This window comes from Battus philenor, unplaced genomic scaffold (assembly GCF_028537555.1).
Source record: "Battus philenor isolate CCGP_79_NKW_IND1 unplaced genomic scaffold, ilBatPhil1.0.hap1 SCAF_11, whole genome shotgun sequence".
Lineage (NCBI taxonomy): Eukaryota > Metazoa > Arthropoda > Insecta > Lepidoptera > Papilionidae > Battus > Battus philenor.
In genome coordinates, this window is record NW_027181673.1 from 8344014 (window position 1) to 8360478 (window position 16465).

Here is a 16465-nt window from a genome sequence, read left to right on the forward strand (position 1 = left end):
TTTTAATTGTCTTTGGAATTTTCAATTATCTAAAAATATTCAAAGATACATTGTACGTGCTTTCCATATTTAACTGTAAATTATGTGATATTATTGCCAAAAAATGGTAAATAAATTGTTGTCCTTCCAAGTAAATATTTTATTATTAAAATCGGTGTACCTATTCATATGTAGCGTTTTGACTGTCATAATTTATTAGTTAAGCCGTAAGACTGTTGTAAATAAGCCTCTCCCAGACATTTCCAACGGGACTGGTTGGAATGTCGACCTTAACAATGTCGTCTGTCCATCTTGTAGGTGGACGTCGTACGCTACGCTTGCCAGTCCGTGGTCACCACTCAAGAACCCATAGGATCTGCAATGCCAGCTTACTCCTAATTCAACTTGCCAATTTGCTAGACAATGTCCGTTGCTTTCGTTTATATACGAATCATTCTTAATTCGACTTTACTGTACCTACATTAAATTAATTTATAATATCTGCTACATATATTAAGTATAACTGCGATATTGCATAAAAACTTTCTTGTGTAATATTTTAAAAAAATAATAACATTCACAGCACATTGAATATTGTAATTTTTTAAGCAAGAGAAAGTCTTAATATTCATCATTAAAATATTTATTTAGGATGAAAACGATACTATTATATACTTACATATGTTGATGTAACTTACTTCTTAAGTTGCTTACATATTGAATCATTATATTTTGAGTCTCTGTCTGCTTATTTATCGACTGACAAATGCCCTGTTAATAATATCTTCATTTTAAAGAACAAATAAAGCATAGGAGACAGTTGGAAAAAAAATAATTTATGGATTAATACGAAAGAAGCTAGATGTCAAGAAGTCATAGTTTTCTGAGGTACCTCAAAATTTCATAGATTTTGTGGTCTTACGTATCTATGACAAACGGATGTCCAACAGTCTGCTATCTTCAGTCCTCAGTAAAACTTCAGAAAAATTAACATAAAGCTAAGCCATATAAATCGTAAGAAATAGTTTTATTACAATGACCAATAATCGCCTAAATTAAAAGAGACATTAAGAGGCATTTCTATTTTATTCTAACAAATTTATGCATTTAATCAAACAAACAAAAACAAAAACTGAAAAGCTTATACAATTCTAAATTCAACGCGCTCACGTAAATTTGATTGCCCTAGCGACCAGTTTTTCCAAAGCTTGCCCACCGCTTTTTGGCAGCAAAATCAGGCGATGCAATTCAAAAAAACAGTTATCTTTCAATTCGATAAATCTAATGAATTTTATTTTCTTAACCTAACCATGCTTATAGCAAATAAATTAATACCTACATTGCAATTAAAACTTTAGTAATGATTTAAACCGGATGATAACAGTAGATGACTCACTGGAATATTAATCACTAGTGCATAGAGAACGAACGTAGGCGAAGCAACGCACATCTTTAGTTTAATACGTATCTGAGAAAAGAATAAACTTAATAACTTAATAAACTTATCGGGTTGCTAAAGAGCGAGTTTATTATACACTATATCCATCTTATTATATACTGTTTTTTTATTTCTTATCAAAATATTTGGAAGAAACATCTACACAGTTACATTTATTAAATAAATAGTATATTATTGGGATTTTCTAAAATACGAAATTCATTATCTTATAATAATTGTAATATTTATGTAAATTATTTTTCGATACATTCATTTCATCATTTGTTTCATAATGTAGCTTAGGATTTTATTTTGTTTGGATGCAAAATTTCAATTTCAAATAAGGTCAAATTTAAATTCAAAAAATCTTTATTCAGCATATGATAAATTACATCTTTTATTGAAGTAAAGATGGGTCTACTTGTTCGAATAATAAATGATTCAAAGCCGAGAAGAACAAGCGAAGGAAACTACGACTATGCGTTTTTATAAAGAATGTAATATAACACATTTCATTAACATTCGCGCTGTGGTAGCCTAGCGATAGAGGACGAAGACTTATGATCGTAGGTCGCGGGCTCGATTCCCGGGATACAATTTTTCAGAATTCACATTTTATACATTAATTATATATCCATTGCTCACACGTGTTTCCAGAAGATAGACAATACAGCGTCTTCTCCGTACCATAATGTCACACTGCTACCGTCAACCCGCCTGCCAAACGCGGCGATTATAATATATGCCTCCATAGATATCTATGGGCGAGGGCTATACCTTACAGTAGGGGTCGAGGGACTGAAACATCGAATTAATATTAAAATAGTCTGGAGGTGAACACATGATTCTCAAGGTGTGCCTATCTTTTATTGAGTCATTAACAATTTTTTTTTATTTAGTAATAGAGTCCTTGGTTCATAAATTTTGTTTAGCTACTAGTATTTCTTCTTCCTCCTCAAAGTGGTCGTGGGCATACCCGGTCGGTTCTGGTATCCCCGCTGCTCCCGCCATGCATGTCGGTGCTTGGTGGAGTGAGAGCATTTACTTATTGAATTTTTAGTAGCAGTTTTAATAAAATCTATCCGTAAGAGAGTATCCACGAGATCGCTTTCTTCCACTTTGCTTTGCACCACCAAACGTTCCATTGAGTTCTCATTACGGATGACATGTCCAAAGAACTTGAAAATTCGTATTTACATTTATTAGTTCTTTGGCGATCGAAAGTTTCGGTCCGCCAATGGGATCTGAGTTTTCATCTCCTGCACCACATTTTCAGTATTCATATTATGTATATCATAATTCCTGGCTAAATAGATAATGTTTTTGTGGACAAATAGTATGTTTACTTACACCTATTGAGAAGCAACAGTTAATATTTTATTTCTATTTTTTTTTTCCTAAAGACACTTGTGATAATAAATCACATGTCGTCAAGCAATATGCCCGTCCACAAGTTTCTAAAATAAATAAGATTTATTTTTAAATATCATCCATATATAAACGGTAGTGAGGTGTGTTACGTGTGCTATACGAAACTACACATTCAAAGTCCATGTTTAAACAGCCTTTTTACTATTCATCGTAGTGCAGACTACGCTGTACGGACGTTAAGTGCTGCGTGTACTTACTTTATATTCATTGCGGTCACGTATAACGAGAAGCCCGGCAGTTTGTCTCTTCCATTCCTCGGGTCGTGCTTTTATTTTTAAAGTGATCGCTAAAGAAATTGCACTGGCGGCGGATTCCGTATAATCAATAGAACACGTTGCTCGGTTTCAAAGATTTACAAACCGAATAGTTGTAGTAAAAACTAACTGCCTTTACAGACTTCATACTTTGAAAAATGTCTTGCCTGTTATAGACCAATAGAATAAATGAATAAAAGAGACATATTTAAGTGTGATCACTTTATATGTTGATTTAATGTCTTAATAACTAACAATGGTTTACTTCCTAAAATTAGTTTTCTATTTCATACACGGTGATATTTTAATAATGCGATTGAAATTTCATTATCATTTTAGTAAACTATATTTTTTTGATATAATTCTAAAGCGCCATTTTTGATTTCGATTTTTCATCTAATATTTTAATTTACTCTTTGATTTGTATAAAAGGAAAAGCATTGTTTTCGCTGTTTTCCGCGGAATCATTATGTTTTTCCTTTTCATCAAATTTTGTCGTGTCTTAATGAAATTTAAAAATAACCAAATTGATTAAGCTTTTTTTTAATTTTGTGCTTATTTCTTTTATTTATAAAGTTTTCATATATTACAATAATGTCATGTAATATTATAGTATTTTAAAGCAAATATTTGTTATACATTTGAAATTTTGAATATGTTTCCCAATTACTGTAAAATGAATTATTTGAGGTTCAGGAAAGAAGAGAACCGTAGAAAAAAGAAAATTACCCACGTAGCCAGCGAAATGGCAAGTAGTAGTAGCGCTTTGAAGTAGCAGTGGGCATTCCACATAGCGCACAGTATAGATAGCCATTAGTCCCTTAAAGTAAAACCACGGATCTCTATGAAAATCTATGAGGATGGCCTACGTCCAGCCCTGGACATCATCCGGCTGAAAAGACGATCACAATTACGAATTTTTTTAAACTGGAACAATGATGGAATACTCGTAATTTCAGAATAGAAAAAAGAAAATTTTAATCCGATTTTATCAATTGGTCGAATAGTTCGGCCCTCTCGGAATACTAAATGCGTATCCAGTGGCAGCCCAAGCGGAAGTCTCCTCTTGCCGGTCATTACGCGCAAGTATTCTAAAAGACGTTTTCCTTAGCCGCCTAAAAGTTTGGCGGGTTTGTAGACTGATGTAATTATGCAATCGCTCGAGTCGAAGATGCTGATTAAGCCTTCGAACCTTATGTAGTTACTTCTAAAGGGTTTAGGTCAATAAGCTAAAAGTAAACTGAGTTAGTGCATAGTAAAAAATACAGGTATTTTATGAAATATACAGATAGTCATTTAGTGTAGATGTATAGCTTGACATTATAACATTGTGTATGTGTAGTTTAATACCATTAGCAATAATTTTTGCTTAATCGTTGTTTAAAGGTTATATTCTTGTTTCATACGTACAAAATAACATCCTTAATTATTTCCGGAGCGTGAAACGATTTTATTTAATATAAAATACTCATTAAATTGTATGTACTATTTAAGAGTAACGAAAAATATAGTATCGCCTAATGTCCAATGAAATATGAAATTAATGACTAATGATTTCGCTTAGCAAAAAATGTCTGAGACTTATAATTATCAATGAAATGAAAATTGACTTCAAAGGAAATCTTTAAAAGAACAAAACAGCTTTTCATAGAGAGATTTGATATTTTGATAGGCGCAAACAACACAAACAGCGAAATGCGCTATTTACCTCAATACTTCCTCCTAAAAAAGCAATTGACATCATCTCTTGATGCGGTCGCTACGGGGCTGCGAATTGTCATATAATTAGATCGCTTTGTAGGGTTACCAATTAATATAAAAATCATTTTATAGGAATGGTATTACAATATTCAATATAAGGTTGAAAACTTTCAAAGTTACAGTAAATCTGTATTGCTACTATTCGCCAATAACTTAACCGCAAATATTTCGCAGTAATCAATTTAATATCCAATTGTTGACAAAACGATGGATAATTTTATGTTAATTTAATAGGCAGAAAAACTAAATCTCTGGATCTAGTTAAAATATATGACTAATAAATATTATTATACTATAAAATAGATATTACTATTTTAAATTTAATAAAATATTTTATTTTTAAGAATGATTTTTCGGAGAGGAACGTTTATAATCTAATAATAAATTGAAAAATATTAAATACAATACTTTATATATTTTAATCGGAATGTCCTTGATATTGATATGACATGGCAAACCTACAATAATAACATCACGTCCAGAAATCGCCGTAGTCTCTGACGCGCGGAAAATGCCAACTTTTCCGCTTTCTCGTTTACTAACAGAAGTATATTGCTCCAATGTTTGAAGATTAATCGCTTCTGTTATAGCATCGTATTCTTATATGTTTTACTTGGCAATTTGTTTAAAAATAATAAAGTGTGTTAGTTTTTGAAATAAATTAATAATGAAAAAATAATTCGGTTTTACAATCGTTTGTAGATTTTGCTTAATAGAGGTAATTAGTTTTGAGGATAATTCAGGTCAAATGAAATTTATTTACTTTAAAAAACTTTTAAGCACACTTGACATTTTTATTTCTACTTCGATAGCACAACTTTTATGCATGCTACCCAGTCTCTATGGTTACCAAATATGATCTATCGCCGATAAAATTAAACGTAGGGTACGCACCGGGAGCGAGGAACATAGCCGGGATAAAGTGAACCGAACAGAAAATCAGAAATTGAGACGTGAGATTCATTGCTAACATTTACGACGCTCTCACCCAAGCTCTGATATTGAATTGTCGATGGGCTGTATAAATGAATGGATAAAAATAAAAGATCAGAGGTAATAACAATAGTGACGGGTAGAAGGTGGAATATTCTTGAAATTACGCGAAAAGACCGTTTGGAAAAGGCAGGGTTATATTAAATCAATTGGAAGAGGCTTACACCTAAAAAGATGTCTATATCAAACTGGAAAAATTATAACAATTAACACTAAACACAACATTTCAAATGTAAATTTTATGTTTTCTAAATGCATTGTGTTAGTCATTCGTTAACTTTTAAAAATACATGTATATTTAGGTTCTTTAGTGAGTACAAATATAAAGTAACTATTTTAAAGCTTGTACGTATTATCAGACGCCACAAATACAATCATCAGCAAGACTAGTTTTCCCCGTTAAAAAATAAGTCATAACCGCTACTTAGCTAACGGCTACTCATTATCATACAAAAACTTCCGCACTGTATAAACGCTTACAAAAACCAGTATTACTAAATACAGTATAGTAGTATACTGTACTTTCTAAATCGACATCAAACAAATTCGTCAAGCGAGTAGCGCTATAGACAAAAGATCCGTGGCCTTGATATTGTTTTTTATCGCTGAAGTCATCTCTTTAATCGCAGTTTCGCACGGCGTCTTTGTGGTTCATTCACATGAATGTTTGATCTTGAACTTTGAACCCAAGATGACATAATTAGGCAATTTAAAGTCAATTGTATTTAAAATCAAATTTGCAAATTAAATAGACAACATTGCATTTAAACAACAATAGTCGTTTAAGTTGTCACAAAATGTAATTATAATGCAATCGTTAATTTTTTTACTCGTTAAAGTTGTATGTTTCGTAATTAACAAAGTCGTAGCAATATAACAGAATTAACTGTTTAAATTCTCATGAAGTTTGTACGTTTGTTCGTACGAGCATAGTTTACGTCTGACTTACACACGGTTATAAAGCGTTCACGTTTAATTTTCTCCGAAGAGAGTAATGAAGTGGAAAAGGCAGAAAAGCCCGAACAGACAGATAATTCAGTGAAACATGTTACTTTAAGTGCGAGATAATGTTATTATCCACATCGCTATTGACATTATAACATTGTGTATCCTTATGAAATTTAATAATATAAAACAACAAAGAGTAAAGTCATCTGTATTAATTTAATGTGACCATTATGCATTATATTTATATTTAGTTGGGGCTTTAATACTCACGCGTATATTTACATGGAAGTTTTGTTTATATTCTAAAAAACCTCAATGACTAGTTGTATATAAAAATAGTAAATCTTAAGTCATCTTTATTGTCATGATTTCAGCCGTTGTACGTCCACTGATATACATAGGCGCACCCCATAAATATCCAATAGGACCAGTTAATAAATACTTATAAACAAATTATGTTTACGTGTAAAAAACATGTAAGTATGTATATCCTGTTAAGGTATTACGGTCCACACGATAAAAAGTGTTAGAAGCCGGTCTATGACTTGAAGTAATACAAGTACTCGTTATGGTGAAATAAGGCCGGAACGTGGCTGATTCCATTACTACTGAATAATACGGTCTACAAATCACCTATTTTCGAAATAAAATCAATAAGTCACAGTTTTGTAGATTGAGATGAGTATACGCCGTGCCTGCAAGCGTTTTATAAATTACGATTTTTGCTATACAAAGGTTCACTATGATTACAGCGTACCAAATTTATAGTTTACTATTTTCTAAGAACCTACCATGAATATTACTTTTAGTAATCTAAGCAAATATCACGATAGTGACAATGTTTTTCTGTTTTGTGACCATGTTTTTGTCATTAAATAGAAGCGTGTGTTCCGATTTGCAAAATATCGAAGCAACTATTAGCGAAAACTGAACGTAAAATTTAGCGACCGCTGGAGATTTTTAGCACTCCCACCGTTATCGTGGCTACTCCACTAGGTAATAGCTGAGCTGGATTGAGTTTTAATCTTGGCCGTTACTGTGGTTGAAGACTTTCTCGGAAACCACAGATTGAGTCGATTTTTTTCACAGATTGTGAGACCACCAATCTTTTGATAACGGAAGACGTACGCTCTATGGAATTTTAATAATATAATCTACAATATATTTCAACATTAAACTCAATACTATAACATAATAAAGGTTACAAAATATTTAAGATGGAAATTATATCTTGTAACAAAAACTTATTAAGATCCTAAGCTTATTATACACATTCTTAATAAAGATAAAAACATGATTAGTTTTCGCAAAATATTTACTACATAAATAGAAGGCTGGTGGATAAAACAAATAGTGATATTAATATTAAAAGAAACTTTACTAGATGGTGTGACATTTTATTTAATATTCATAGTGCTATAATACTTTATTACAATTAATCATATTTTCAAACAAGCTCACTTTAGGATCTAACAATTAATTAGCAGTCGAGTTTTGAAGCTCCCCAAGGCAATGTGAGTTTAATTACATGTTTACGTAATAGGAGTGGTAGGAAATCTGTATTTACGTAAGATATTGCCGTGTTAACTTACAAGCCGGTGCGGATTGATGTTGACTTGCGAAATGCTTGCCTGATGATTAAAATGTTTGCTTACTGGCGACGGCCTGCGACGGTCTCCAATTTTACTCAGTATTTCAACTACTTCTGTGGATAAAGTTAAAAAATATGTCTTTTCTTTCTATTTTCTTATATTTGACTAAATCAAATTAATAGTTTCAAGTCGTTTAAATATTCTTTTTTATATTTATAACCTCAACGACAGACTTCGTACTGTTAAAAGTTATTGACCTCTCATTAAAAAATCATATTTTGAAGTGATCGCTTCATTTAATAATTGAATGTCTTTATAATAAATTAAAAATACATTTAAAAATAAATTATGTTATTCGTATACTGCCGGAATTTAGTAATAATGTAATAATACATAAATCTTCATGGTGCACGATATTTTTTATTGCATTACATTCTAAAACGCCTGTAGTTTGATTGGGAAAAGAACTTTTTTATTATTCATTATTTAAAACATAAAAAAAATTAGATGGCCAAAATAAAAAGTCTCGACTAATTGTCGTGAGTAGTTTTCAAGTTTTGCGATTACCACATTAGATGATTCGTTTTTAATTATGGATTCATATCTATTATTAATTTTTATTTGTGTAAAAATAACTATGTAAATAATTGATTACTGTTCAGCACCAGTTAGATACCTTATTTGTATGGTACCCTTTCAGTAACAAACTGTTATAATTAATTACGAAAATAACTCGTAAGGTTATGCAGTAACTGTCTAAATAAACATTTTATTAAGCTAATTATAATGATGAAACTTGATGAAAAGTATGTTTTTATCAAAATATTTGGAAGAATGCAATTATTTTAATTATTTGTTTTTGTTAAAGTTATGATTTCTTATTCATGAATTCAGGTAATTACCTTAATTAATGCTGAAAAGTAAAGTATTCATAATTTCATTTAGCTGCACATCCCCGGTTTTATATTTGATAAGTTAAAAATACGGTATTAAAATTACTTCGCGAGAGCATAACACAATAAAAGCAGTTAGCGTTAGATAATTGATAAAATTAAATGATTAACCTTATCTTTCGTAAATATCGAAAGGAAATGTTAACAAGAATTTGAAATTCGAAACCAAAGTAAAACAAGGAACTTATATCAAAATCATTTAATTATAGCTACTACAACACGTGCTAGTTGTGTGATCTCATCGAGTTATAAACTCTGGATTTGTGCACAGACAATACACTATAAATTTGTCAGTTGTAAGTATGGCTCTCTGAGGTCATGTTTATACGATATACAACCGAGTCACAACATAATGAAGTGGGAATAAGCTTGTAATGAACGTCAAGTGCTTCCACTCGACTGTACCGCGATATATACGGTCACGTTCTGAATTGCCTCGGTTGGATCGAGTTGCAATTTGTCGCTGTTGTAGCCGCAAAAATGTTTTAAAATGTTTTCACGTGGAATTGCGTGCGAAATTTACTGTATTTTATTTAACATTGAATTTTATAGAGTTGTTTGAGTCATTGTTTTTAACGCCTAGCTTATATTATTACGTATCACGCGATGATCGCTGTATACATTTTTTAGCAAAATGGCCCGAGTTGTCATGAATTCCAACAATGTTTAAAATATATTTTTTCATTTACTATAGTAACGGTTACAATGGCAGCAACTAATTTCTAAGAATTTTTCCCGGTCGAACCTGGGTCTTCTAAACAAACAGAATTTAATTATGTCTGTGGCTAGTTAAACTAGCATATTAGTATAATAATAACGGCAACATAAACAGGAACATGACTCAGGCCTCCAGCAATAGTATGTTAAATCCTCGACAACATTGAAAACCACTTACCGTACACCTAATGCAGCATAGCACATACAGTCGTCATTTTAAAATTACAGTTTTTTTGTAGCCTTAAACATCATATGATTACATATGTTATAGTTATAGGTTGAGAGTTGAGGGCATTAGCCCTATTCTCAACTTTTAACTAACAATGTAATTGTTATTATATCAGTAAATTCACTGGCTAAGATGGGATTGGATGAAAATTGGCTTGGATTGGACTGGCCATATTGTGATTTAAAATTATTCAAAATAAAGGTACTCGATAAAAATTAGGAACTAGAACTTGGGTCAGTAAGCTTTGGAGTAGGAAGAGTCAAAATTACAATTTTCAAATTTTCAATATTTTTAAAGGACTAGAGAAATTTCGAATAAATTATATTATTATTTTGTATTTTGATGAAAATAATCTATTTATCCGTATACATGTAGTATTTTTAAAATTAAATTAGACAACATACATATAGTTTTAATAAATAATCTCTTACTATTTAAGTAAATAGTGAAGACAATTAAAGATTTACTTACAACACAGGCTTAAGAAATGTTGGATATATTTAGATCACAATTTGCTTTAAATTTTAAACACTACTCGTAATGTTCAAGGTGCCTTCTTACTTTGAATTTATTATATTCATGTAAAACATCGCTTTATTTCATATTATTATAATATAATTGTATATGGAACTAGAGTTGCAGCTTCACATCCAAAGTGCCGCAGGTTGCCGAGACCTGAACTAGAACAATGCCTAATACAGTTATGTCAATACCTAAACAAATAGCTAATAATATACAGCGCTCGCGTACATTCCGCATGACGAGTACGTTCCGCATAACTTAATTGGAAACCACTTTCTGTAAGCTATTGGGCCGCTACTCACTAAATATACCTCGTCGACATAAACGCGACTAATTATGTACAGAAAGCAAAATCTTACCGTGCTTTGCTTTAATTAATTTGATAACCGCTCTCTTGGTCCAATTATAATTATTTTTTTTCTAATTTAATATTATAATTAGTATCTGGCTCGGGTACACTATTTTTTTATTATATACTGACATGTAACGATTGCCTTTCGCTCACGTAATTTTACTCTTAGGAGAATGTACTGTTTAGTTACGCTTTTGTAGCGTAATTTGATAGATATTTTTCCTACAACATAAATGGCGAAACGAAAACGTAGTTAATACCAATTGCCATTATTAAATAATTTCACTACATTGTATTAACCGAAAGCAATTAATGATAAAAAAAAAACTTCTTATAAGTTAGTATTAACGAGCTAACGATGCGTTGACACGCATTGCGATTTTTATTCAAATTGATATTTATTGTGGAGGTCACAAAAACAAAAATGTATGAAGTCAAACCGATTCAATAGTCGTTTGTTGACAAGTCGTCAAAATTATGCCAAGTATAGGCCACCTTTTATGAAATAGAGAGATAATTTTAAATTATTGATTAATCCAGAATAATCGAGGAATGACTGCATTGACCAGGAAATCTAGTAATCATTAACATAGAGCGTTGTGTATCTGTCGGATGGTGTAATTGGTGTGAAGTTGCCTGAGTAATTTGCGACTAGCGTATATTCATTACAAGAGAGTATAATACGTCCTGTCTTCGTATGGGAAAGAGAGAATTAGGCCCGGACGCAGAAACATGGGACAACCATGCAAGTAGCTTTGATAAAAAGGCTCAAATGGATGTGCGGAGTAAACGAGTCCGAAACGAGTACATGTGTTGTAGCTTCGGCATGTACGATGTATCAAGCTCTTAGAAAACCGGCTGCGATGGTACGGATCGATCAAAAGAAGGGCACCCTAGTACATAAGCACAGACATTTAACTTTGACTTAACCAGTAAACTACACGGATGAAAAGCAAAGCTGCCGTTGGTTAGAGCTGTATCGAAAGACATGGAAACTAGCGGTCTCTCACACAAAGACAAACAAGACCGAGTGAAGTGAATGAAAAAAAATATGAATCGAGTCATCGGAAATGAAAAATGCTGGGAAGAAGAAATAAAACATAGAATTAATACTAAGCAGCGTAATAATATAGGAACTATTACGGATAAATTTATTATTAATTAACTTATAACTGATAGTGAAGTAGACAATACCATTTTGAATTGTATGTAAAAATAATTAATGTATTTAAAAAAGGCCGTATGTAAAGGCGCATTTAAATTTCTTTGCAAATATTTACGATCACCACAATCTATCATACACGGGGAATGTGTCGACACGCTTGACGAGCACAGTTTTTAATTTATTTATGTTCGGCCGCTTTCAACCGGTCCTATTGGAAAAGGAGAGTGGGGGGGGGGGCAAGGGGAGAGCCCTTAGTCCGCGGTGGAAGTCTTATGACTGAAATTATAATAAGGACTACAATCATCTTGCCCATTGATTTGCTTCAAATTAAGTGATTTCACTGCTAAGCGAACTTAGTAGTGCTTTTATTAGCAGAATTCTAGAAGCGCAGAAATAAACATCACGATAATATTAATACAGACATTCGGGCAAAAGAAGCCTACTTCAACATTCCATTAACTTTAGCATGACAAAAAAGAATCCTTTTTTTTAAATTACAAAATTTAATACAATATCGTTTAATTTATATAATATTAGAAGACTTAAATCCGTTTGAATATTTTAGTATTTATTTAGAACGACCTTAAATACATTTGTAAATAACATTTTTTAAACATATACGAAAACCTAAAAAGTACGAATTTCTTTAAACAAGCGAAAAATGTAAATAGAAAGAGTAATGCATAAGCAATTAGAAAAGCTTCCACTGCAAACCTTACACCGGATGACAGTATTTCCTATTTAAATTATTACATTCATGACGATGCTATTACGCAATTCAACATAGCGGATCACACTTTTTTAATTTTTTCTTTGGAAAACTGCACGTACAATTATTATTTCTGAGTAAAGAAGTATATTTTAATGTTAAATAATTATTATTTTTATTTTTAAAGAAAAAAAGTGAGCTAAGGTACGCCCGGCGTTCAGCTTGTGTTAAATAATACAAGTGCATAACAGTGAATATGCAATATCGCCTGTAAAACAATATCTTTCCGATAGCAGCTACCAAGTCGTTCGGCTCACTTAGACACCTCCAAAAGAGGAAGCTAAATATATTTCGATAAACAATCGCGTCGACGTCTCTCTCAGGAGTCCGATCCTAAACTAACCTCTATAAGTCCGGTGAAGCTATTAATACAATTTTTTTTCAAATGTTGTTTGTGTGACTAAAAAGATATAACCTTCCCACTTACCCCTGAGGCATAGAATAGAACGTTACATTAGTTCTATAATTCTTAATTCACTCCTTAAGTTAATTTGGAAATTCAGTAATAATTACACACGATTCATTGCATATTTTAACAGATATCGATAATACTCGGCCGATATATGAGTGTATCAGGTCTTACTACACTTTGCTTATAATGTATCATTACGAATCAATAATGTGTAGTAATAAAATAATAACACATATGAAAGTGTATAATTATTATTATACGTAATTGTGTAAAAGTATGAGTTTCTTAACCACAAATGCGTACGGACTGTGCGTGAGTTACTGTAACATTTCTCAACTTGTTTTTTTAATACGTTGTTTTGATTTTTATCATTAAGACGAAACGAACGTAAGCGGCGTTTCACTTAAAGATACCGGCAGAATATATTTTACGTTATAAAATTTGTGTAATACTGCCTTTATTTTAAGGTATTTAAAAAATTATTTTTATGCTCTATTCCCATATTGTAATTAATGGCCAAATGAAAATTTAAAAAGATTTTGGTTAAATTAAATTTATTAAAACCGAAATAATGCAGAGAACTAATAATAATGCAGCATAATGAAATTAATCGCATTAAGAATTTTCACTTTATGATATAAAACTACATCAATAATTACTAAGCTACAACGTAACTATGATAATAATAATTGTATGTTAATATTACACTAATATACATTTTCACTAGTTTTGAATTGATAAGATTGTGAGATGAATATCATAAAGACTAGAGGTCAATGACCTGTTAAATCCGGCGAGACATCTTTATATAATGACAAACGAAAAGCCACTTAATAAGACCTTCCGCTGAAATTTTACAACAGATATATCGTAAAACATACTACGTTGGCGCGTGGGCGTTTCACTTTTAGACTTAAATAAGTATTAAAATTAGTTTATTAAGTATTAAGTTTTAATCATAACACTACAATTAATACAGAAACTAAGAGAAGTTTTTTTAACCAGAGGTTCTCAGATTTTTTTCCCATATAGCACTTTAAAACTTTAACTGGTTTCGGTGTACCTCGTGCAGCTACTGAATATGAAATATTTAAGTTTTTAGAAGTTACAAAAACGTTGAGGGTCTTAAATTACCTGCCTTCATTGATATAAAGTCAACATTTGTGTTCTTTGCTACTGAAAGCAGATAAATTCTTGTAAACTCCGCTAACGAATTGTGAACTCCCGTCGAGTCTTCCGTAAACATCTGGAGGTCCACCTGGACTACTTACTATCACAACCTTCGGTTTAAATTGTACATTAAGAAAAAATTATAAACACAAAGTCATAAAAAGTTCTTTAAATCAAACCGGCGGCATACATTGCAATTTGTTCAGTACATTAAAACTCAATTCTATCTATACAATTTTCCAGTTAAATTTTCACACTTGTACACACAAACCGCATGTAGGCCGATTGGCAACCGCGGCCCGCGAGAAATCGTTCTGTAAACACGTTTAATCCTCATGCAAAACTGCTGCGGGAATGTGGGTGAAAATGCTTCTGGAAATCATATTCGCATAATTCTTTACGGTACGAATGTGCCGAGAAAAGACATGCAGAAGAATCACAATAAATCAACTGATAATAGGCACATCGATACAAAAAAGAATAATTGAGTTTCCGCTGTACGGATTGCTTTTGTAATTAAGAAACCTTACTTTTCACGAAGCCTTTACTGAAAATAATATAATGATAACTAATCTTCGCTTATCATTATTTATAACTTATAATTTAAAATAATGATTATCATTCTTCGGCCATCATTATTTGTTTCTGAAATAATGTATGTTCAAGAGGAATGTTACAAAGTTGGATGAAAAAATACGTAATTCAAAAGCAAATAGACAGGCACGTTCATATACATTTTTTACTTTTAACGGTTTATTAGTTCACCTCTGGTTTAAATTTTGTTTATGTAAGATTGAATGCAGATGATTGATATTTACGTCCTTTTCCTTGTTTGAAATACTATTTCATAACAAACATAAAAACTATGGGTTACTTTACGATGATATTTCTTCTCTGCACACTTAAAAGGCGGATAATGTATCCTCCTTCCTGTCAATAAACTTACTTTGTCAACAATCCAAATGTCGCCTTCCAAAAAGTTTACGGTGTTCAGTTCCGTCGGATACACAAGTCGAAGCGATTCTAAATTCAATTAGCACTGGCGCACTTCCGTGTCAACTGTCAAAGTATTAGGACAAATTATTTTAGAGACGTTATTCGATTTGAAAATGCTTGCCACCGTTGTCGAAGACTGCGCAAGTACTTTACAACGCGCTGAGACACGTCCAAACAGACGTACGTCTACTTTCGAACTAACTCGAGATTCTCCGAATCGGAATCGTGAAGCGAAGGAATATACAGCACGCCTTATAGTTTGTTTGGAATGCAGAGCTACAACCTCAGACTTTGGTTTATTTTCCCTATATAAAAACTGGAATTCGGGATTGAGCAAAAAGTGATCAGAAAGTTTTTGAAAGTATTTTTGTAATTAAACAAAATGTTGATTTTAATTTGTATATTAATACAAAGCAAAAACTCCGGTTTGATGTCCACAAAAGAAAAGTTAAAAATTTGTTAAAATATAAAATTTACAAATTTCTTGTCGTTATTATATTATAAATATTCGGAATGTTTTACACATTTAAATCAGAATTTTAATTGCTTATAACACGCAATAGTGTTTATTAAAACCATTTGTTTGTTATGTCTTTATAAATAAATAAATGAAAAATAAATTCAGGTGTCGTAGTAATTATATTGTTACTGTAATAACTATTAATTATTAAATCGTTAAAATCACCATTGTGTTAAATATTTTTTTTAGATATTCCTAGTAAACAATAATTGAATTTCATATATTTAAAATATTGATTAAAATTTAGAATTTTACATAGTGTTA

The 16465-nt window shown here is 31.5% G+C and overlaps 1 protein-coding gene across 1 annotated transcript in view; it reads right to left on the reverse strand.

The window, feature by feature from the left end:
• Nucleotides 1-15866, reverse strand: part of LOC137929970 (dehydrogenase/reductase SDR family member 9) — a 62591-nt gene extending 46725 nt beyond the window's left edge. Inside the window, exon 1 of the mRNA XM_068773136.1 lies at nucleotides 15632-15866. The gene's annotated coding sequence lies outside the window, so the exon portion shown is untranslated. The remainder of the gene's footprint in view (nucleotides 1-15631) is intronic.
• Nucleotides 15867-16465: the final 599 nt, after the last annotated feature.